At 38.4% G+C, this 22,916-nt stretch overlaps 1 pseudogene; it reads right to left on the bottom strand.

Annotated features, from left to right (window-relative positions):
• Positions 1 to 3,331: 3,331 nt before the first annotated feature.
• Positions 3,332 to 16,624, bottom strand: LOC109054356 (annotated as a pseudogene).
• Positions 16,625 to 22,916: the final 6,292 nt, after the last annotated feature.

The raw sequence follows: 22,916 nt of genomic DNA on the forward strand, positions 1-22,916 counted from the left end.
AAATTTCTTGATTAAATACAGCTCTGATTACAAGACTGGATTCTATTGCTCTTTTAAAATAATTGGCAAGTATGTTTACACACAAGGAGTTTGTCTAATAATTATAAGTTGAATCCAAAAGTGAACTGGTTTCTTCTTTTATAATCATCGAAGTCTTACCTTTGCTCAACCATATATCTATCCCTGCTCACATCCCTCAATAGCCCTTGATTTATCTAATCTTCTTTCTTATGTTTGACTAGTACTTCTGCTTGATTACATGCTTGCTTTGTGTGAGCTGTATGTTTCAGGTGCTATATCTTAGTATCTGTGGTGTTAGATAGTGTGTGTATCTTATCCTAGTGTGTGTTGTGTTTTCTTCATTGAATATGTTAGGTACACATACTACAGATGCCTTTCCTTCAAAGTCTGCAGACAACAGAATTGAGGTATGCTTGGGTGTCACCATTTGCTTTTGAAAGGTTTTTTTTTTTATCAATTTATTGCATTTGTTTATATTTTTATTATGTTTATATTATATCGTTTTTTTTTTTTTGACTTGTTTAATTCACATTTTACTTTAAATTATTTAAAATATTATTGTTCAATTTTTCATAATTAAGTTTAAAAGTCTGCTTTCCATCATCACTTCTCTGTCTGACTAGATCTCACTGCATCATTGTGTAATAATAGACACAGCAGAATTTACTCACTGAGTGATTTATTCATGAGGGAATGAAGGAAAGCTTTAATGCAGCACAGGAGATGCTGACTCACTTCTCATTTCTCAGTGCTTTTAAAATGCACAGTAATATAGCAAATCCACTTCACCAAATTAAATCCAGTTTAGTTTATTTCTGAAGAACATTTAAAACAGCAACAAGGCTGTACAACACAAATAATAAATAATATAATAAAGGCATAGCAACTTTTAAGGTTTTCTCATATAGAAACATCTTAATTTTAGTAAAAAGAAAAACCCCATGTTTTCTAAAGACAGAACCTAGGGAAAGCATATACAGTGAAAACAGAGCTGGTGATAGGACAGAACCCTGAGGAACTCCATAAGCAAGATTTTCTGTAGAAGAGGTGATATTTCCTGTTGTAACTGAGAATTTACTGTTAGCTAAGAAAGACTTAAACCATTTTAATACAGTTCTCCCCAAGATATTAATCTGGAGATAAGAATTGTTTGAATGATTGTGTCAAAGGCAGAGGACAGGTCTGATATAACTAAAATATCTGAGTTACCAGAATCTGTGTCGATTAAAACATCATTAAGAACTCTTATAAGGGCAGTTTCAGTACTATGTCATGACTAAAGCCTAGATTGAAATTCTTCAAATATCTCATTCCTGTCACACCCCTGGACTCATAATGTTGTGTTTTCCCTGCATGTGTTCCATTCCCCATGTTCTGTGTGACCCAGTTTCTGTCCCTCCCTGATTGATTAGTTCCCAGGTGTGTCTCCTTAGTCCCTCATTAGCCTGTCTTTAAAACCCATGTCCTTTCAGTCTGTGTTTGTTGGGTCTACCAGTTACATACGTGTGTCTTCCTCCTGTTTCCATGTTGGAGTTACCCCTGTGTTGGATTAATAAAGACTCTCTCGATTACTCTCAACTCTGTGTTCCTTCCGGCAGCGTAGCGTGACAATTATGAGCTAGAAAGGCACTATCTTTTCCAACACCTTAAATAAAAGGTGAGGTGGATATTGGGAGAAATTTGCTAGGACAGTTGCATCAGTGTTATCTGTATGCACCGGGGGTCTGAGAGTAACGCAATTTCAATTCTCTGTATGAATGTACTGTACATGTGGAAGAATTGACAAAGCATTTACTTGATCAAGTGAAGGTTTTTTTTTTTTTTTTTCCAGCACAGGTGTAACTGACCAGTTCAGTCTATCTGAGACAGACCCAGTTTGCAGACTTTTATTTATGAATCACAATAGACCCACAAGAGTCCACTATTTGTTTCAAGTTTTGAGGATGATTACATCGTTTGAACACAAGGAAGGTTTGAAATGATTTCCCAGCCTAATTGTAAGGAAACAGCACCAAAAGTACTGCTGGATGAACTGATAATTACAATACTCTAGACATTGAAAAACACAAAACCTGTGCGTATGCAAGAAATGGTGAAAAATAATTTGAAATTTATCTATTAGATCTTTGATGTTATTCAGCTGGCTAGGCTGTTACCTTGATCTCAATTATATGATGTCATTACGTTGCTTGTCTTGTTGCTGTCAGAGAACTGAACCGAGCCGGATGATGACATCATTGATGATCAGTGACTTTAACTGAAAATTTGACCGTGGGCTATCATCCTCTTGCATTATCAACACACTATTTTCCCGCTTGACACTGTAAAGCTGCTTTGACACAAGCTGTATTGTATAAAGTGCTATATAAATAAAGGTGACTTGACTCGATTACTGACAAAAAAAAAAATAAATAAACATGAAGTATCTTTATTGTGTTTACAGTTTTTAATGTTTTTTTTTAATCCATAAATATGGAAATAAATTGCATTTGGGAAGGGAGGGAAATATAGATTTGAGGGTGAAGATGTTTTCCCAAGTAGGCTTTATTGAAGACAATGAATAAAGAGGTGAGTGAACACAGCAACAAGAAGATGATGGGAATGAGAGCAAAGAGTGAATTCACAGAAATCTGACTCAGCCAAGTGAAATATTTAGAAGCAAAAAAAGTTTAAATCTTGTACAATGTAATTAACAATTACCGTACTGACCCGAATATAAGACGACCCCCTTTTTCCAGATGTACCTTTTCTTTTTCTTTTGCGTTCACTCGAGATCTTTACAACACATCACATTACGTATTTCATGGCACACTCGTTTTATGTGTATTTGGTGCCACCTATTGTTGTGGTTGTGTTACTGACATGTTAAAGTATAGACCCTGAAATATAAGACGACCGCGTTTTTTTCAGATTTATTTAAAAAAAAAAAAAAAAACCCTTGTCTTATATTCAGGTCAATATGGTAATAATTCATTGTTTTTAATTATATGTTTGCATGTAAAATTATTAATTTGTACCAAATCATTTTATTTGTTTTTAGTAAACATAAAAATAGTCATCCAGTAACTTGGTAAATGTATACCATTTAAGGTAGTATATTCACTGTTAATATGACATAGCATTTTTTAAAGTTTATGTCAAATCATCATTACCTTTTTAGAGTCAGATGAGGGTCTTGTTACATTTAATTTATGTCAAGTATACTTAAAATTCTTGGAAAATGTCTTGCCCAAAATGTTTTTATTTAGTCCAGTACAGTAACATGAAAGTTTCAGGGTGACAGAAAACAACAGACAACTAAGCCCACATGTTGGTGCAAAACTTGTTTTATTGCCTCAATACTCATAGTAGACAATATCCTTAAACAGAGAATATTCCTTTCATCACACATCAACATAAAGAAAGATTTCCAAGAGAGAAAGAAAATACTTTATTCAAACGTAACTTTACAGTATTCAAAAAATATTAGAGCTAAAAAGAATAAAAATTGAGTATAAAGAATACTTATTGATACTAAATGATTCATAGTAAATGTGCAACAACATTTTAAAACAATGAACAGTTTCAACGTGATACAGCAAAAAGCTGAACAAATAATTAATAAACTATTTGCAAATATGTTTAAGTAGCCGAAGTGTGCATGCAAATGTGTCAACAGACTGTGGTTATGAGTTAATTAATCATGTCAACATGGATAAAAGTGTCTAAGCTTAAATGTACTGACCTTTATACAATATTTGTAAGTGAAAAAAGCACATTAGATGATATTTTAATCAGTTTAAGCAACCAGTTTAATCACATTTGCAAGCATTCAAATGCACACTAATAAATAAGCTGCTAATTAGTGTATAACATCTGCTAAAATCATTTGTATATTATTATAAAGTGCATGATCATATGCACTTGATCACAGTTGAAACTTTATTTACATTTGTAAGCATTTTATGTTAATTAATGATCTATTAATCATTATGTGATGTTCACTAGGTGCCTTAGGAATCATTCCCATCTTGTTTGTGAAAACGATTGCAAAGGGGGTTACATGTGAGTATTTTCTGTAAAAGCTAGGATATGTTGATTAAATGGGTTACTTTGCCTGTTTTTGATCTGCATGACGCCGCCTGCCATTTAAAGGCCATTTAGTAAAGCAGTGCTATTCTGGTGCTTTTGATCGGTTCCTTTCAAAACATATTTTAGCTCTGTGTTGCTTGGTGCATGTCCAGTAGTTTATTTAACAATGTTAATCTCTATTCATACATATTCATAGGTAGTCCATATAGCTAACATTGTTCTCCTTGAATAAGGTTGGTAACCAGGTCAGCATTACATTTAGAACAACGGGTGATCAGCTCTCACACATTACCATGCAGCAGAAGGTGAAACAGCTATGACATCAAATAAAACGCTTTGTAACTATAAAGTCAAAACACACATTGTATTCAGTGAGATTATAGTAGTTATGAATTCAGAATTGTGTAAAAGCACATTCACTGTATAGAACAGCCTCGAGATGAAGGTCTCGGTCTGCTGTTGATCGCTTCCATCTGCTGTCTGTGCTGTTGCCTCAGCACTTCCATGTTCTCTGCGTTTCTTCGCTCCTGATCCGCTATCATCTGTGCGAACTCTCTGGACTTCCTGTCCTCTACCTCTTTATTATTCCTCCTCAACTCCTCGATCTCGCTGGCCATTTTGTTAGCCTTCTCTTGAAAGCCCTTCTCCATCAGAGCAGCCTGTTCCCTCAGTTTACTGTCCATGGCACGCTGTGTCTCCTGCTGTTGGAAAGACATCTCCTCTTCCATCTTCTGTATGACCTGTCTCACCCTCTCCCACCTTATTCTGTTCTTCAATCACCATCTTCTCCTTCAGCTGACGCTGCCTCTCTTCCTGGGCCTTGATCTCCTGTTCCAGAAGGACTGCCCGCTCTCTCTCCTCTGGTCAGCCAAAAAACAAGTGTTTCAACCAAACAGACATGCTGTAAGTTCAGTGAAGGAGACAAATCTAACAACATCATCCCTCTCGTTTGACACACTGAAAAGATAAGCGTTCAAAACAAGCATTCATCCATCCATCCCCTTACTCTAAATTCCCTTACACCACCCTTTCATTTACCCTAACGCTAACTGTGCTACTAGGTTGATTCTATTCATATTCTCACGTGCAGGGCTTACTGTTGAAAACACAAAGCTCTTACCACAAATCTTTCTTTCATTTTCGGTTAGTTTATCATCAGCCTGCAGAATGGCTGTGGTGACTGCAACCTTTTGCTGTAGAAATTTCTCCAACACCTCGGCAATCTATGAAGAAACACAGAAAGAGTAAACCTGATGGTAAAAATCTGAAGATGCTTATTGTTATTGCTTTAATGTAACACATTTATCACCTTGACTTATTGACAGGCCAGTGTATTGTACTGATTCACAATGTCCTCCAGGTCCTGGCAGAAGAGATCGTACCCACCAGCTGTGGCATAAAACCCTTGATTGATCCTCTCCGTCATTGGTTCAGAGAGAACTGATAGAAGACTTTCACATTTAGCCTCGGAGGCCTTCTCATTGTCCCAGAGATACCTGTCAAACTGATGATTGATGGCTTCCTAAAACAGCACAACAGAACAGGAAGGATCCTTAATGCTCCTGATAGTGCATTTATCTGTGCTACAAACTTTGCCCAATTTTTTAAAAATTTGAATTAACTGTTACCCATGTTGTTATTGGAGTCTTAGCTGTGAGTTTCATGTCGTTTTCCATAAAGTGACTTAAAGCCATCTATTGTTGTAATCTGACATGTCCACTCCCCACCTACCTCTAAAGATGTCAAGAACTTCCCATCACTGTCCCTGAAGCAGCGTTTCATGAAGGTCTGTGTTGCCATGAGACTGAAGCATTGGTGTTCCGAGGTGATTTCATTCAGTTCCAAAGGGAAGGACTTCTTCAGCTTCTCCATTCCACTCTGGTACACCTCAAGCCCCTCCTGAAAAGCAGCCTCATTCTCAATCAGTGCCATTGAGATCACAGCATTCTCCAGACACGGCACAGCTCCACTGGCGATGGTGTCTACGTAGGTTTTTACAAGATGACCCAGAACTGTAGGAAAGCAGAGGAGTCAAACACAAGTAAGGTCAAAAATAAATGGATGCAATTCTATCAGCTTTAGTTTTGAAGTGTTTTCCAAGCTGTATGTCATTAAGTTGTCGATGAATAAAAATGCAAAAACAAAACATTAAATCCAAAACATTAAAAGCATAGTTCACTCAAAAAACAAATATTTGTTTTTTGTTTTGGATTAAACCATTTTGGTTACTAATGACTCCCATTTGTATGTACAAAAAAACTACAGACAGTTCTCAGAATAAACTATTCTATGTTCCACAAAAGAAAGAATGACAGGTTTGGAATGAAATGAGGGCATGTAAATGACAGAATTTTAATTTTAAAACTTTAAAAGAATGTCTTGCTACAGCAACATTACTAAAATTAAATGGTGACCAATAAAGTATTTGTTGAAATGGTTGTGGTACTTGAACTGTGGTTACTATCAATTAGCATTATGTGGTGCGAGCGACCTAATCTCATTTGGGGGAAGTGAGGGCGAGCTGCTTGATGACTGCATGTCATTAGCAGCTGTCCTGGATTCTGTGACCCTCAGGGACCTGAGGAGTGCTACCGACCTGGCTCTGTGTGCCATCAAGACCACCACTCAGGCGATCGGGAGATTGATGGCCAGCCTTGTGGTGCTCAAGCGCCATTTGTGGCTGATATTATCAGAGATCAAGGATGCAGATAAGATCCTCTTCCTCAATGCTCTAGTCTCTCCCAAGGGTCTTTTCGGGTCAGCGGTCAAAGGATCCGCCAAGCACTTTATGGAGGCACAGACATCATCCCAAGCTATTTGATATTTCCTGCCTGAGCGCTCCAGCTCCGCTGCTGCCTCTGCTCACCCTAAGCCTGCACCGACTCGGCAACCCTAACAAAACCAGCACCTGCCTCCCCCCCGTTCAGCCCGCTTAGGCTAACTTCAATTCCTAAGCCTAAATCCTATTGGGCTAACTCCAATTCCCTCGAAGACCCCCGCGCTTCAGCGTAGTGGTCCCCACCTTAGTGCAAAGCAAGGACGCTCATGTCCTGCGCTCAGAGATGATGAATCTGCTGGCAAAAGGAGCTGTGGAAAAAGTTCCTCCAGTCCAGAGCGAGTCAGGCTTCTACAGCCGTCACTTTCTCATCCCCCAGATCCTTGCACAAATTCACTCAAGAGACTGGTTCTTTCCTCTGGACCTGAAGGATATGAAAAGGTCATTCAGGATGATTACACTGAAACAGATCCTTGCACAAATTCAATAAACAAACAGCCCCCCTCCACAGAACCAAAAAGACCCCCTTCACAGCCTGTCACAGGTGATTCTTGAGATTTGCATTCGAAGGAGGGCTTATCAATATATGGTCCTTCCCTTTGCGCTGTCCCTGGCCCCCTGCACTTTTACGAAGTGCATGGACGAGGCTCTACTACCTCGATGACTGGCTTGTACTGGGCCAGTCAGAGGCAGAATTAATATCACACAGGACCCTCCTCCTCAGCCACATAGAGTGCCTGGGACTCTAGTCCAGAGTGCCCTGGGTCAATTTTGCCAAAAGCATTGTTGTTCCCCAGCCAGCGAATATCGTGAGATAATCCAATTGAGAGCTGTAGTCAAGACGGATAAAGGCTTCCACATCAACTGCCTAGAAATGCTAGTAGTATGTCGAACCAGTCAGTTCTTCCTGCCAATGGCCCAACTCAACTTGCGTTCGCTGAGATCAGACAACAAGTCTCTGGTGTCCTACATAAATTGCCAGAGAAGTCTCTCCTCGAAGCACCTCTTCATTCTGGTAGAGCTCCTTCTGGAATGGGCTCAAGAGACCAGTGCATATACCAGGCAAATTGAACCAAGGAGAAGACATGTTATCAAGGAGCAATATCCCCTGGGGGGAAGTGGACTCTTCATCTGCAGATGGTTCAGGGGATCTGGGAGATCTTCGGCGAGGCCGAGGTGGACCTCTTCGCTTCAGAAGACAACTCTCACTGCTCAATTTATTTCTCAATGACCAAGGATGCGTTGGCCCACGATTGGCCCAACCTCCTTCTTTATGCTTTTCCCCCGATTGCCTTATCCCACAGGTAATCAGGTGAGTAAGGGAAAACTAAAACACAAGGTTCTCCTGGTGGTCCCCCTTTGGATGAACCAACTATCTGTGGCTATCAGTGCTAACTCAGCTGTTTTTTAACAGCCCCTTGGCCTGTTCCGCTGAGATGGGATCTCCCCTCTCTGTCCTGTTCACTTTGGCGCAGCTCGTGTGGCGACTGGCAGAGCTGCGTGTGTGCTTCAATGTTTGTACGTTAATGAGTTTGTTAAGTGGATTTTTTTTTTAAGTATTTAAAGTGAAGATGATAACTCTGTGGAAGATTGTGCTTTTGTTGCTGCTGCTGATCAACTGGGGAAATGTTTTGGCGCATGGCAGAGTCTTGGCAGAGAGCGTGCCAGTGATGACTAGAGAGTTCCTGTTGGGCTTGCGTTCGAACGCCGTTCCTGTCGATCACCCTTGGAATATTCCTGTATAATTAATTTGGCCTTCTGCGAATTCTCGAGGCCCAAAAAGCAGAGTTAGGAGGAAACGCAGGAATCGAGGTGGAGTCAGACGCAGACTAAAGGGGGCACAAAGATTTACTCTGTTGCCTGGAAGACTTTTAGGCAATGTACGCTCGCGTCGTTTCTTGGCAGCTGTACACCTTTACTGTTGTGTGACCATTTATTTTGGAAGCACCCATCATTTCTGCCAGATTGTGATAAGGAGAAACACACGGAAAGAGTGGAAGGCACCCATTTAATTTAAAAACGGTTTTTGGCTTCTCAAAGTTATAACAGATATAATGGTTGTTACATCAAAGCAAATTTATCCAGGTCTAAAAATATTTCTTATACATTTAGGTGATTTAGCAATAAAACCATGTCAATCATTTAGCTAAACATTAGCCTGAACTGGTAAGCTACAGTAGCTATTTTTTTCCAAAATGGCAGCTATGGGGCAAAGGGAGCCAAATGTTGTGGGGTAAATTGAGTCAGCATTTTAACTTACCCCACCATAAGGCACTGTAGTCAAATTAAATATCTGAATTATAAACTGATGCTTTAATGTGATATTATTGATTTAGTTTATTATATACATAGTATTTGTAGTTTATTTGATAGGGACAGTGTACAAGTGCACCAAATCCTTCTCTGATAAGAACCGGAAAATGCTTTTCACATTATAAAGATATATCTTTCCACCTGAAGTCACTAATGGCCAACAAACTCTGTTTAGTCTGTTTTAGGAAGGCTGCAACTTTGGTGTTCAAAATATTGTTTCAGAAATGCAACCAATTAAATATTGAAATGTAAACCTAATTTGGTTGGTTTAATGTTGTTAAAGTTAACTTTATGAAAAAGAAATATGACTGTTTGTAAGAGGAAGTTATTAAATTAGTTTTTATATTGTTATTTATTTCACATGTGTTTGAATCAGATTCGGTCGGATGGTCATTTTACACCCAGATGGTGCATCTGACTCAACTCGGGTCAACTTACCCCTGACCCAGGGCAAACTGAGCCATGGGAACACTTTTTAAAAGAAGCCATATTTTTAGAACCCTATGTCATACATTCTGATCATTTAAAATGATATGAATACTTTCATTAGGATAGGATAGGATAGATACTTTCATTGTACTTCTGTGCCAATCTCTCTTATCTTGAGGACCACATAAGTAAAAAATGGTTAATCTTGCCCCACTCTCCCATATAAGCATTAGACATTTAATTTCATATTTTACAGCATAAATCTATATTAGCCTTTTTACTAATAAACTCATTTAGAACATTTGTATTATTTTTAAACTATTTATAGGCCTACTATTAATATGGTTTTAATAAAATATAATGTCATAGATTACTTGTATCAAGACAAGTGTTTATAATGTGAAATATACTTAATTACAAGAATTAAAGTGTGACAAACTGTTGTGACAATGTTGAACTGCCTTTAGCAGCCTCCCTTCGCTCTTCAAGTGTGCCAGCAACAGTGGATTTTATGTTTTTTATGTTAGATCGGAGGGGGTATAAGAATTTTATTAGACATTCAATTCTAAGAACATGGTTATTTTGTTGTAATCACTTTTTTATCACTTTACTGACATAAAAACAAAAACAAACTACCAAATGACTAATTCAGCTAATCATCCACTAACTGTTAATGAACAAGCTTCAGACAACTGAGTTATCCACCACAAAGACCAGAAAACACGGAGCGGATTCGCGTAATCAGCGGATGTTTAGCAGATCAGGAACAGAATGTATTGAGCTCAGGTGAGTCAACGGGCCTCCCCCCTGCACGGCCCTGAATAGGTTACATGTGCTGCTCGTGCTAATAAAGTTTTAGATAGATGTTATGGCCCGAATCCTGGAACCTAACACCGGGCCTCCCCCCCTGCACGGCCCTGAATAGGTTACATGTGCTGCTCGTGCTAATAAAGTTTTAGATAGATGTTATGGCCCGATTCTGGGAGCTTATAGGTCTCTGTCACTACCACCTCTTGGTTCAACTGATCATAATATAATTATGTTGTCTTCTGTGTACGTTCCTATTGTTAAGCAAGTGAAGAGAGAAGTACGATTTGTTCGAGAATGGACGCCTTCTAATATTGAAGTTGTAAAGGGTTGTTTTGATTGGAATATATTTTTGGACACGTTTTGTGATCTTAATGAACAGGTCCTTACCGTTTCTAACTATATTATTTTCTGTGTTGATTCTGTCATACCTGCAAAAAAGATCATTTTGTATCCCAATAATAAACCTCGGGTTATGAAGGAGTTAGAAGGTATTTGAATATGAAGAGGGTATTTCTCTCAGGAACTAATGAGGAGAAAAAAACAGATAATCAGGGAAGTTGAAAGGCCAATAAAATTGCTAAAAATAATTATAAAAATAAGATTGAGGGTGTGTTTATGCAAGGCAGTCTTAAAGCTGCCTGAAAAGGAATTAAGAGTATAGGATAATAGCATGAAATAAGATTTGAATGTGTAAAAAACAAAAGAGATGATTATCAATTTTAGTAAGAAAACACTTGCACCTCAAAGGGTGGTCATTAATGACATATAGGTTTATATAGTGGAGGAATACAAGTATTTAGGAACGATTACTGATAATAGACTGAGGTTTGATCAAAACACAGATGCAATCTTTAAAAAGTCACATCAAAGATTGTTTGTGCTGAGGAAGCTAAATTCTTTTAATGTACAGAGAGTCATTCTCAGGACTTTTTTAAATTCATTTGTTGAAAGTATCCTGTCCTTTTCCTTTATTTGTTGGTTTTCCTCATTGTCTACAAAGAAAAAAAATAGTTTGCAAGGTATTGTTAATATGTGCTCAAATTTTAAAACAGTCTCCGCACTTCCTCCTTCTGAAGAGGACAGAAAGTTATCTGTGCTCTGCCCCGTCAGAGCTCTGAGAATCTACATTGAGCATTCCGCCCCCAATAGGCGGTCAAAACAACTCCTTGTCAACTTTGGTAACCGCATCAAAGGGCTTCCGGTCACGAAGCAAAGACTCTCTAGCTGGATAGCAGACTCCAACTCGCTAGCGTACTCTTCTTTGGGCCTTCAATGCCCCATTGGAGTACAGGCCCACTCAACCAGAGGCATCGCCTCGTCTTGGGCATGGTCCAGTGGTGTGTCACATTCACATTCACGAATCCTGTGGAGAACGCCAGCTTATATAACCAGATGCCCTGCCCATTCTGGCAGGCTTTGGCAGGCTTGGCGGGCTTCATTGCCATAGCTCCGCTGCCAAAGCCATTGGTTCATTTTTAATACACTGCACAAACCAATGGCCGTGCAGTTTCACTGTGTGATTGGAAAAAGGCTTCAGTTCAGGAGAAAAAAGGCTTTTCCCCAAAGTATCTTAGCAAGATGCAGTACTCGTTCCTGTATCTCAGGGAACCGAGGTTACATTAGTAACCGAGTACGTTTTCTTTCTCTACCAAGACGTTACTTTTAATGCCATATATAACTCTCATTTTAATGCCGTACGATTAGTGTTGCTTTCGTCAATGAAAATTATGACTAAGTATCGTCATCAACGAAACCTTTATCATGTGACGAAAACGAGACGAGATGCAACGTAAATGCTGCTCATGTGACGATGACTATAATTAAATGTATAATGCAATATTGTTGACGAATAAAAACGAGACTAAATGTGGTTTACAAAATAAAACTATGCTAAAATGTCTCTTCATTTTCGTTGACCAAAATGAGATGAAACGAAATGTTATAAAGTTTTTTCATCTCGTTTAGTCACGTTATTATTATTTTGTAGTATTTTGGTTTTCTGCGCAGACGCGACCGATGTCACTTCCTCAAGTCCCACTCGCAGCATTATTAAGATGACAACAAATAAAGTAAAGTGGGATTTATACTTTCCTGGCTCCCTGACTGCAAGCGCACCTTCTCAAACGGACGAGGCTTTTATACTTGTCACGTTCACCATTGTACTATTCTTTGAAACGACAGGGGAGCGACGAGGAGTAATGACGATGAATAAGTTAATGAATTGCCATAATTGCTTTGATGAATTAATAATTTCTTTAACAACAACTTAAAACAATCTTAAACTATTGGCTGCATTACGCATCAAACACAAGACAACTTTAAGCACATAGTGTATAATTAATATCTAAATGAATTCTAATTCTATTTTAAACAATTAAAAATAAAAATATACTTCAAATAAGTAGCCTTGGACAACCTATGCAAAAATTTTTTATTATTTTTTTTTTAAACGTTTTCTGTCAAAAAGCACCTGATGGAGTTTGAACTTCACATTAAACCACTTCTGATTCAAAACAAATGCCGGCTCAGACGTGCATGTTCGGCTAGAATCGCCCTGAACTCGTGTTTCGATGCCAATCCGCCACGCGAAATACAAAAAAATGCTGTGCACTCCACCACACGAAATGAGTTCACGCACACTCAAAGCGAACTTCTGGCAACACCGCAATTACGTCATATTTTCCACGCTCACCCAAGCGAACTTGCGGACACGTCGAGTATAAATCAGCCTTGACACCGAGAAAGGGACAGATGGCCGGCCAGCCGGGGTTCATCTTTGGGAGAAAAATTTGCAGAATTTTTTGTAATTTTTTTGTTTTATTTATTGTTTTTATTTATTTTATTTAAATGTATGTGTGTGTACTTCTTATATGTTTGGTTGGTAAAATAAATGTAAATTCAAATCAGAGAGTCTTCCGTGTCTGGAATGGATGTATTCTTGAGTCTATAAGGGAACAATAATATAATAAGATAACCTTGTTTGAAATGGGTTTGGCTAAAAGATAATTTTGGTTTCTTCTATACTTCTAGGTACTTGTACTATATTGACTCCGTTAAATAGAATGGCATTACTAAAAAGAGACTAAAATACCATTTTTATTGACTAAAACTAGACTAAATGTCTAAAACTAGACTAAATGTCATCAGTTTTCGTTGACTAAAACTAGACCAGACTAAAAAGAGTATGAACGTGACTAAAACTAATAAAAACTAAAATGACAGCTTCACACAAAGACTAGACTAAAACTAAAATTAAAACAGGCCGCCAAAAACAACACTACATACCATTAAAGCTTCTCTCCATTTGTCTCTGATATCAGTACTTTCATTTAGTCCTGCTCACTAAAAGTGGCACTGATTTATGTGCTAGACAATGTAATAAATACAGTATGTCCAAATCTCAAATGGTGGGCCATTTATATCATCAACATAAATCATATCGCCCAGCTCTAAAACTGCTCAAAGTTAAGGAATTAAGGCATTACAGACATGCCAGTATTACTTTCTATAAAGCTGCTTTGAAACATGTACAGTATCTTTATGGACCTTTTTCACATTTCCTGCTTTCTCGGCAGCGGAAGTCATCATAGTTGGGTTAACTTGAAGAGCAGTGAATGGGAGAGTACCACAAATATATTTTTTGCATTCCCATTTGCTCAAATAGCAAAAGAAAAACTCCACGATAGTGTTTTCATGATTTTCAATAAAAGGAAAAAAAAAATTGAGAGCGACTGATAACGGCAGTCAGAAGAGAGAACGATGTCAAATTTACCGACCCTCCCATAGACGCTGCATTAGAAACACCCTCGCATTAGCCTGCTTTTTCGTAATTTGATGCAAAGGTGATATAATACAAAGAACAGTGTTATAAATGTACATAATTTTTTTTTTTCAACAAATATAAAAATCTTTCGAGGATTTGCGATGATGACGACCGTTAAACGCATCATCACAGTCTTGTGAAAAGGGTTGATTATGAGAAGGGCTACAGAAATGATTTGATCTCTTGGATTAGCCACTATCTAAATTAACCTATGAGTTACCTCTGCCGGTGACCGTGTGTCCATCTTTCAGATTTTTCACTTGGCTCTGGTCAAAGATAAACTGGCAGAAACGATCCGTGACCTCCAAGAATCGTTTTGAAATCTCAGCTGGGTCCAGTGTCTCCAGATAAGAGACATTGTCTGGATTGGTTGGGAACGGGAAGGTGAAACATTTCCGAGATGGGAAGTATTTGCGAATGCACTCTCTTGGAAGATTGTAATTGTTCACTTGCATCGAGTTACCTTCAAAAGTAAAACACAAAGCTGTCCTTCAGTCAAAATACACAGTGAAAACTGTAACATCACAGAAACTGCTAGCTTGTCAACATGTAAATGATCAATGATCTTGGCTATCATTAGAGATAGACACAGAAAGCTAAAATCATTGACTGGAAGTGGCTAGAAAGGTTTTGTTTGCTAACCGAATGACAAAGCACATGTTCTGACAAAGCTGGTAATAAAACTTCCAGGATTAAATATTACCTAGTTTTAGCTTCAGAGCAAACTCTAGGTATTCATCCTCTGTCGCGTCTTTCCCTTCGATGTTTAGCTGCAGAGTGAAGTCCCTCACAGCCCAGATGAAACTGGGGAGAACTTGACAAAACTCTCCGTCATCTACAACTTCATCAGGTGACTTGATCTTGATGTACTCAGTTAGCTCAGTGACGTATCTGTTCAGTGTGAGTCAAAGGACTGTTGAACATTCACTGCAGTAATGTAAACTGAGAAGAGCTGTACCAGAGCAATCCCAGCTAATTTCCAAAATGGACAAAAGACAACTATAATTTGGAGGTTGCTTTACGTGGAGTCTTTGTAATTTACATATTAATAACCTAAATACTTAGCAAGCTCTCATATCAAACAAACTTGTTGATCAGAAGGATACTGCAGTTCCTCTATAGCCCTGTTGTCAATAGTTCCTCGACTGTTCAGGACTAGAGTGCTGCTCAGAAGGACAGCCAAAGAGAAGATCCTGGTGTCATGCACTGAGTCCCCCTGAGACAGACAGGACATGACGACATGAGACCACAGCCCATAACAGACACACAGTTCCTGATATTGAATGATCTGTGATTGTGAGATTGGTGTACAGTGTGATATTTGTTTGGTTTGGGTCTGTCTCTACAAAAGGTAAGCAGGCCTGGACAGCTGACCAACCATCAGACAGAAAGACATATAGATAATATATGACAGAACTACTTTAGTTTGTCACCTTGTCCACGTCCCCGAGTCCCTCGGTGTCCAGCAGCACCAGAGTGGTTCCTGGTTTAGTGGGGTGAGGCACACACCACATCCAGATGCCCTTCGTCTTGGACTCGATTGTGCTGCCCAGTGCAAACCCTGATAACCACACACCAGAAACCCCACAATGACTTGCATGCATTCATCTGAAGGGCTCGAGCGTTTGGATGACATCAGTAATGCTGACCTGTTTGCTTCCCTGCCAGTCGATTCATCAGGTAGGACTTCCCGGTGCGGTAGAGACCCACCACGGCCACCACCACCACGGGCTGCTGGATCTGCTCCAGAACCTGCAGCGCTGACTGCTGGACACACAGCTTCCCATCGGACGCCGTGTCAATCAAGCACACTGGTTTGTCCATGACCACTGGAGACCCAAACACATTTCACTTCAACCGTTACTCCAATAATCCTGCTTTACACAGTACAGTAACTCCCCACACGAGCAGCCTTTCCTCTGTTTGTGTCAAATACAACACACTTTCACACAAGCAGGCTGAGTAAGACACATAGAGACACTGTCAGATTTGAGTGTGCCCAGCTACAGACTAGAACCAGACTGGGTTTAGCCGATGCTGGCTTCTACAGACTAGAACCAGACTGGGTTTAGCCGATGCTGGCTTCTACAGAGAGGTACAAACACAAGTTAATCATGTCACATAAACAAAGACCGTTGAAGCTCTAACAAAACATGGCCAGAACATCTATCAAGATAAGTCAGGCTGTAGAGTTCACACACACACACACACACACACACTGCACATTGTATTGTTTGCAGTTATAAGAGCAGCACAAGTGCTAGAATGATCTGAATGAAGGGACGTCCCTTACCTGTTTGTTCAGTTCACTCCAGTCTAACTTCAGTCTGAGATGTGTTCATGTCGTAGCTTCCTGATATTCTACCAGTGTCTCTTAGACACACCCTCAGCTCCAGACTCTGGATGCTGATTGGTCGAGAGTGAGTTAGGGGCGGTCCCTGGTCTCTCAGTGTGTCTCTGTCACTGATTTGAGCTCCTCCTATTGACTGAGCAAACAACAATCTGCACTTTCACTCTTAGTTTCAGTTTCATTTCCACCAGCAGCAGCCTGGTCACATGTTTTCCAGTCTGCAGTTGCTGGAACTGTATAGAGCCGCCCCATCTCCACCAAATATTATCAAAGTGTCCTCCGTAATGTGTGTGTGTTTATTAGTTTTTGCATTATGCCTTCATGCCACTAGGTGTCATTACTTTAGTTAATCTTTTTACCCAAACATACTATCTTTGAGAACAATTCTAATAATATCATAAATTAAAATGAGAGATCGGCTCAGACAGAGAGTAAAGTTGAGGCATGGAAAGAGTGCATTAGATATAACACTTAATACAGTGTAATGCCTTAACCAAATCTACATATTTATCATACCTTAACTTAAATTGAACTAATACAAAACTCACAACACAATACACTTAACTCAGCTCAGATTTAATTTAAGGGGGCTTTAAATATGATAGCGTCTAATGACACACTGTAATGGCCTAATATTATTTTATTATTATTTTACTGTACCAATCTGTTTTCAGAGATATTTGAGACAGCACAATCAGTTCAGCTTTCTGCCCATTTCACACAGTCTTCCTCAGCCACACCCCTTCATATATTGATATTGTTTATTCAGCTGTTATTATGGTTAATATTGTTATTAACCATCTTTCTGATATTGACTCTAATTGACCTGATTCTTCCAGCCATAGAGAGAGGAAGCACCAACCAGCCGACACTTGTCATTTTTCTAATGAGCTTAATGTGATGCAGAGGCTACAAACATATTCCAGACAGAGTCATAAAATAAAAAAAAATGCCACTTTTTTTGTGTTGTCTATCCAATGTCACTGTCTCAAAGGATTATTAATCTTTTAATTGTTTATTTGTGGCATTTACAGTTTTTCTCATCAAATATTGATAAATAATTATTTGTGACTAATAAGAATAATTAAATCAGCAAATCATGTAATTATTAATATTAAAAAAATAATAATTGACAGTCTGATGCCCATTTTCCACAAGTTAATTTGATCCTTTAGGGTCTTTATGAAAATCTATAACATACTTTATTAAAATTTCTCAGTGGTAGTGTAAATCAACACCCTTTAACCTTGTCATAAACAGTGTCACAGCGAGCTGTTTTCTTGCATGTCTCTTTAAATGCTAATGAGCTCTGCTGACCCCGCCCCTCTCTTCTGTGGGGTGACGCACTGTTCTCTGGGAGACGGTAAACTTTAGGTGCATTCATTGAGAAACTTGCTAAGTAGCTCGTTATTAGGAAAGGCAATTTGCTCAATTCAGAGGAAAAAAAAAACGTAAACTCACTTCTTCTGGAGGTGAAGCTGGATCACGAATGATTCGCGTGAACATAAACACATTTAGGTAGATCGGGGTACATTCCCTTCAGAAACAAAGCTGATGTCAGGAGTAAATGACCACTGCTATGTTCATTATAACATTCCAACAACAGAACACTGCCAGGACCGGAAGAACAAACTGAAATCTCTTCTGTAAAAATGCCCCTGTGAATATATTCTAAACATTAAGTCTTTTTAAATTTGGGGCAACCATGTCAATGAAATCACCAAATGCTTAAAAACTCTGTAAATAAATGTTTTTGCACTTATTTTCAAATAATCTATTTTAAAAACATATTTCACTGTCATTTCATTTTTTCCATCAATTTAATGAATCCTTGAATTAATTTAAAAAAAGTAATGACCCCATACTTTTGAATGCTACTGTAAATATAATACAGGCCCTCATTACAAACACAAATAATAATCAACTTCAATAGTCAGTGCAGACAGTTAGACTGTTATATCTGATGGGGGGCGGTGAGGGACCTGAATGATGGGTAGGGGGCGCTAGCACTGACTTACAGCCTGCAGCTCCGCATGAGTATAGTTCCTCCTCAACATGACTACAAAAACACATCCTAAACATAACCACATAAAAACACTCATACCCTTCACTTCACTTTTAATAACGACGCAGCTCAAATCTCTCAGGTGTTTCAGTCCTAATTCCACATTCCCTGCATTCCAGGGTGGATAAGGATGGATGGGTCTCTTCACTTTTAATGGCCCTTCAGTTTTCATGGACATGTTGGTGTTTTCCCACCAGTCTTTCACCCCTTTTGATTGTCTTTTCACCCCTTTTTCACCCCTTAATTGATAATTATTTGAAAGATAATTTTAGTAAATGATACTGGAGTTTTTTTTTATTGTTTGCATTCTACAAATGAAAAGTTCAAAGAAAGCAAAAGTTGTTGAGAATAATACACTGTATTTGGTCTATTGAGTTATTGTATTAGAAAGATCAATAGTTGGTGCTCCAGGTGTATATAGATGTAATATATATATATATATATATATAATATATATATATATATATATATATATATATATATATATATATATATATATATATATATAATAAACAATAAAAAAAGTTCAAAGAAAGGTGCACGTTCCTTTGGAAAAGTTCCTGAAACAGAGGAAATGAAGCCAATGTCAATCACCTAACTGACTTCCTCTGATGTGTAACGCTGTTGCAGATCATCCATCACTACCTTTTCACTTGTGATTTTAGGGCATCATCTTCCTCCCTTTCATTCAGCAGGCCAGTGATGTGCTTCATGACAGGAATCAAAGATGACAGGGTGCTTTCTTTTTTCTTTTTCAGAAACCAGTGGATCTGTGCATCATTTAGAGGCCCCAGAAGTTGGCAGCTTCTCCAGAGTGTGCACGTCACTGTCTTTGGCACTAGATGCCATGAGCTTCAGTCTGCTGTGGGCACAAATACATCAGTCGTTTTGAGAATGGTGCCTCATCTCCTCACTACATCGAGGATGCTTGGACAGCTGAGTCAACTCTTTGAGTTTTGAGCACTTTGGCTATAGCTAGACTCAGGTTATGGTCAAAACATAGGGAAACCCTTCAAATGCTTGATTCACAATTGGTTGGATTGTCTATTATGAGGCTAGACTGAAGCTTCTCTGTGACACTCCACTCCTGCAGCATGTTTTCAAAGAAATCTTAAGATGTTGTGAGCTGTGTGGACCTCTGGGGAAAAAAAAATACATTTAGAGGCAGATGGACTTCAGTTTCCAACCTGAACAGAGGAAATGCACTGTGAATATATAAATAGATACTGTATATGTGTGAGCACTATCACACGAGTAGATGAGCTGAACAAGCTCTTTCTCTCTGCTGCCACATGAGCTTTCCACACTGTGTTGTTTTAATCATTGATTTTATGAGTATGGGTGTGTGTGTATAAAAGTGTTCAGGTACTGCCAGGAGTGGCGTAAGAAACCTATGAACAGATTTCACAAGGAAAACAGGAAAAAATAAACTGATTAAAGGTCAAATGTTGCATAGTTCTGTATGATAAGCGTGTACTGATGAACTTTATACAGACAATAAAAACTATTACAACAGTATGTTATGAACATCATTAGAGGATTAGACTGTAACAACTCATGTTTCACATCTTTGATCGGGCCCCCTAAAGGACATCATTGTGGGCCCCTGTCTAGTTCTGGGCCTCATGCGTCTCTTTCCCACACTACTGATGCCCCTGGTCAGGGTTAAGTGTAGCGTTTAGTCATAGTTAGGGTTATTAGTAGGGGTGTGACGAGACAAGACAAGACACAAGACTTTTTTAGAGAAATCCTCAGTGATTAAATATAGGGAAAAACAGTCTTTTATTCAACTGAAAAACAATAAAAGTATATTTAAATTTAAAATATAATATGCAGCAATAAAAATAGTTAATAGCATGTTAAATAGAGCTGCACGATTCTAGATAAACTGAGAATCACAGTTTTTTTATATATAAATTGGAGATCACAAAAAGAGTAGAAAACTAAACAAAATAACAATTTACTAGTGGTTCTGGCAAAATGTCCATTGCTTAAGTCTTTTACAAAAATGTATTTATTTAAAAAATAAAAATCAATAAGAAAATCAATGAAGGAGTCAGTGTTTCAATTCATAAAGACCTGTTTCACAGTTGTGATCTCCTGAATGAATGACTCAATGACAAATACTTTTAAACACGCAGTTGTCTGCACCTGCTGGAGGAAGAGTGTAAGCGTTACAATACATACACGTGTTAAGATACTTTAGTTTTGATCACACACTGTAGAGAATACAGGTTTATACCCAAACTATAAACGTTCTAACACAGAAATGATGATGTGTGGTTGAAATGCTCTTTCTGGATCAGCTGCAGCATGAGTGCAGATCTGAAACACCTGTAACTCTCTGACATGGGCAGCAACAAAACGTGCTTAACAGTCGTAACAGACATAGCTGAATGTAACAGACGTAGCTGAATCGCTGTTTTTCAGGAATAAGATCACGTTTGCAAATTTGACATTGATTTTATACAAGAGTTCGTTACTGAATGATTCAGCGTTTTTAAATGAATCATTTGAGTCAGTGATTCAGTGGTCCAGTCATAAAGACAGGCTCTTGCTTTATTTTTGAATGAATCGTTGGAATGAATGCCTCAAATAACTCACTCATTAAGACTTGCTGCCTCCTACTGGTGGTTTAATTTTATATTTAAAACTACCTTCACTTTGCATTATTCCCAACATTTCATATTTGGATATATAAACTGATTTAAAACACCAAGCTCATGACCTTATTTATGCTGTTATATTTTTTCAGTGTAAATGCAGTCATGCTACATTTCTGCTTCATTAAACTGTTTTTAATGACATTTCTGCTTGTGTAAACTGTCTTCTTCTGTTTCTTCTGTGGTGGAAAGATCGTTTTTGTTAAAACTGATTTCACTGGATTGGTAACAGCCCTATAGTGTCTTATTATATTGAGTGAAATTATTAATAAAACTGAAGAATTCGATATGAAAGATGATGCGGTTAGGTAAAAATGCCCTTTAAATAGACAAAATGACCTGGAAATCAGTTTCAAATTATTTTTAGAATGCAGTAACTTTAGTCATATAAAATGTATTTTCCTAACAACTAATTCATGGGCAGTGAAAATGCTGAGTGGCCAGTAATTTTGGAAAACCACTAGCCACAGTGGCTGTTGAGCAAAACAAGTTAATGTCAAGCCCTGCTTAATCAATCGATTCACCACTATTCTGATGATATTTTAGAGTTAAAGGACAACTCCTCTATTTCTCCATTAAAACACTTACCCGACCAGAGAGAGCAAGGAGCTGCTGGGAGTATTCATGATTACTAAACACAGGTCATTAGTCTCATTAACCAGAATTAATCACTCAGTTTAGTTAGCTTATCAACAATCCAGTTGGTGTAGGTTTAAAATTGTTATTGAGCACAATTAATTTCCCCCTCATTTAATATATCACTAAGGAATATCAACAATATTAATAAGTAAATGAGTCAGTTTAGTTAGCTTAGTTTTACTGGGTCAAAAGCTACTCTCAACACATTAACTATTACAATAAATATAATTCATAGGACATGCCATCTCATTTTGTCATCATACAATCAAAATAAAAAAAATCAATACACACAAACAAGTAGGTCTTTGTGAGAAAACTCATCTCAAATCACATCTCAAACAGTAGTCAGGAGTTGCTTATCGCTCTTCATATCTGTTGTCTGAAATATAAGCAATATGTACACACACACACACTCATTACACACAACTCAGTGGCTCAGATCACAGACAAACAAGAGGACTATAAGCAGACTGAGGAAGAGGGCAGATGTGATGAAGAAAATCTGAGCTGTCCATTGACTGTCACTGCTTTGGTGCGTTCAGAAGGAATCATGTTCAGGTTCAGCATGAAGCCCAATGTCCAACCAACGTCTGTCTGCTCCCTGTGACCATCATACAGTCTTATGAGTACACATCACACTTACGGGGGAGTTAAGAAGATTGCCGGCAGTAAGAGGTTTCCTTATACTGCTGGAGCAGAGCTCGTCTGATATATTGGTTTATATCTGGTTGAGCATATTGTGCTCTTGAGCAATGCAAGCAACCTTGAATTACTAATGATTCATGAATCACTACATATCCACATTCAATCTGGAGAAGCCGTGGAGAATGTTATGCTGGCTGTAACATCGTTCATCATGACCGGTTTGGTGGTGGGTCAGTGATTGTCTGGGGAGGCACATCCATGGAGGGACACACAGACCTCTACAGGCTAGACCGGGCACCCTGACTGTTATT

Source organism: Cyprinus carpio, unplaced genomic scaffold (assembly GCF_018340385.1).
Source record: "Cyprinus carpio isolate SPL01 unplaced genomic scaffold, ASM1834038v1 S000006515, whole genome shotgun sequence".
NCBI lineage: Eukaryota > Metazoa > Chordata > Actinopteri > Cypriniformes > Cyprinidae > Cyprinus > Cyprinus carpio.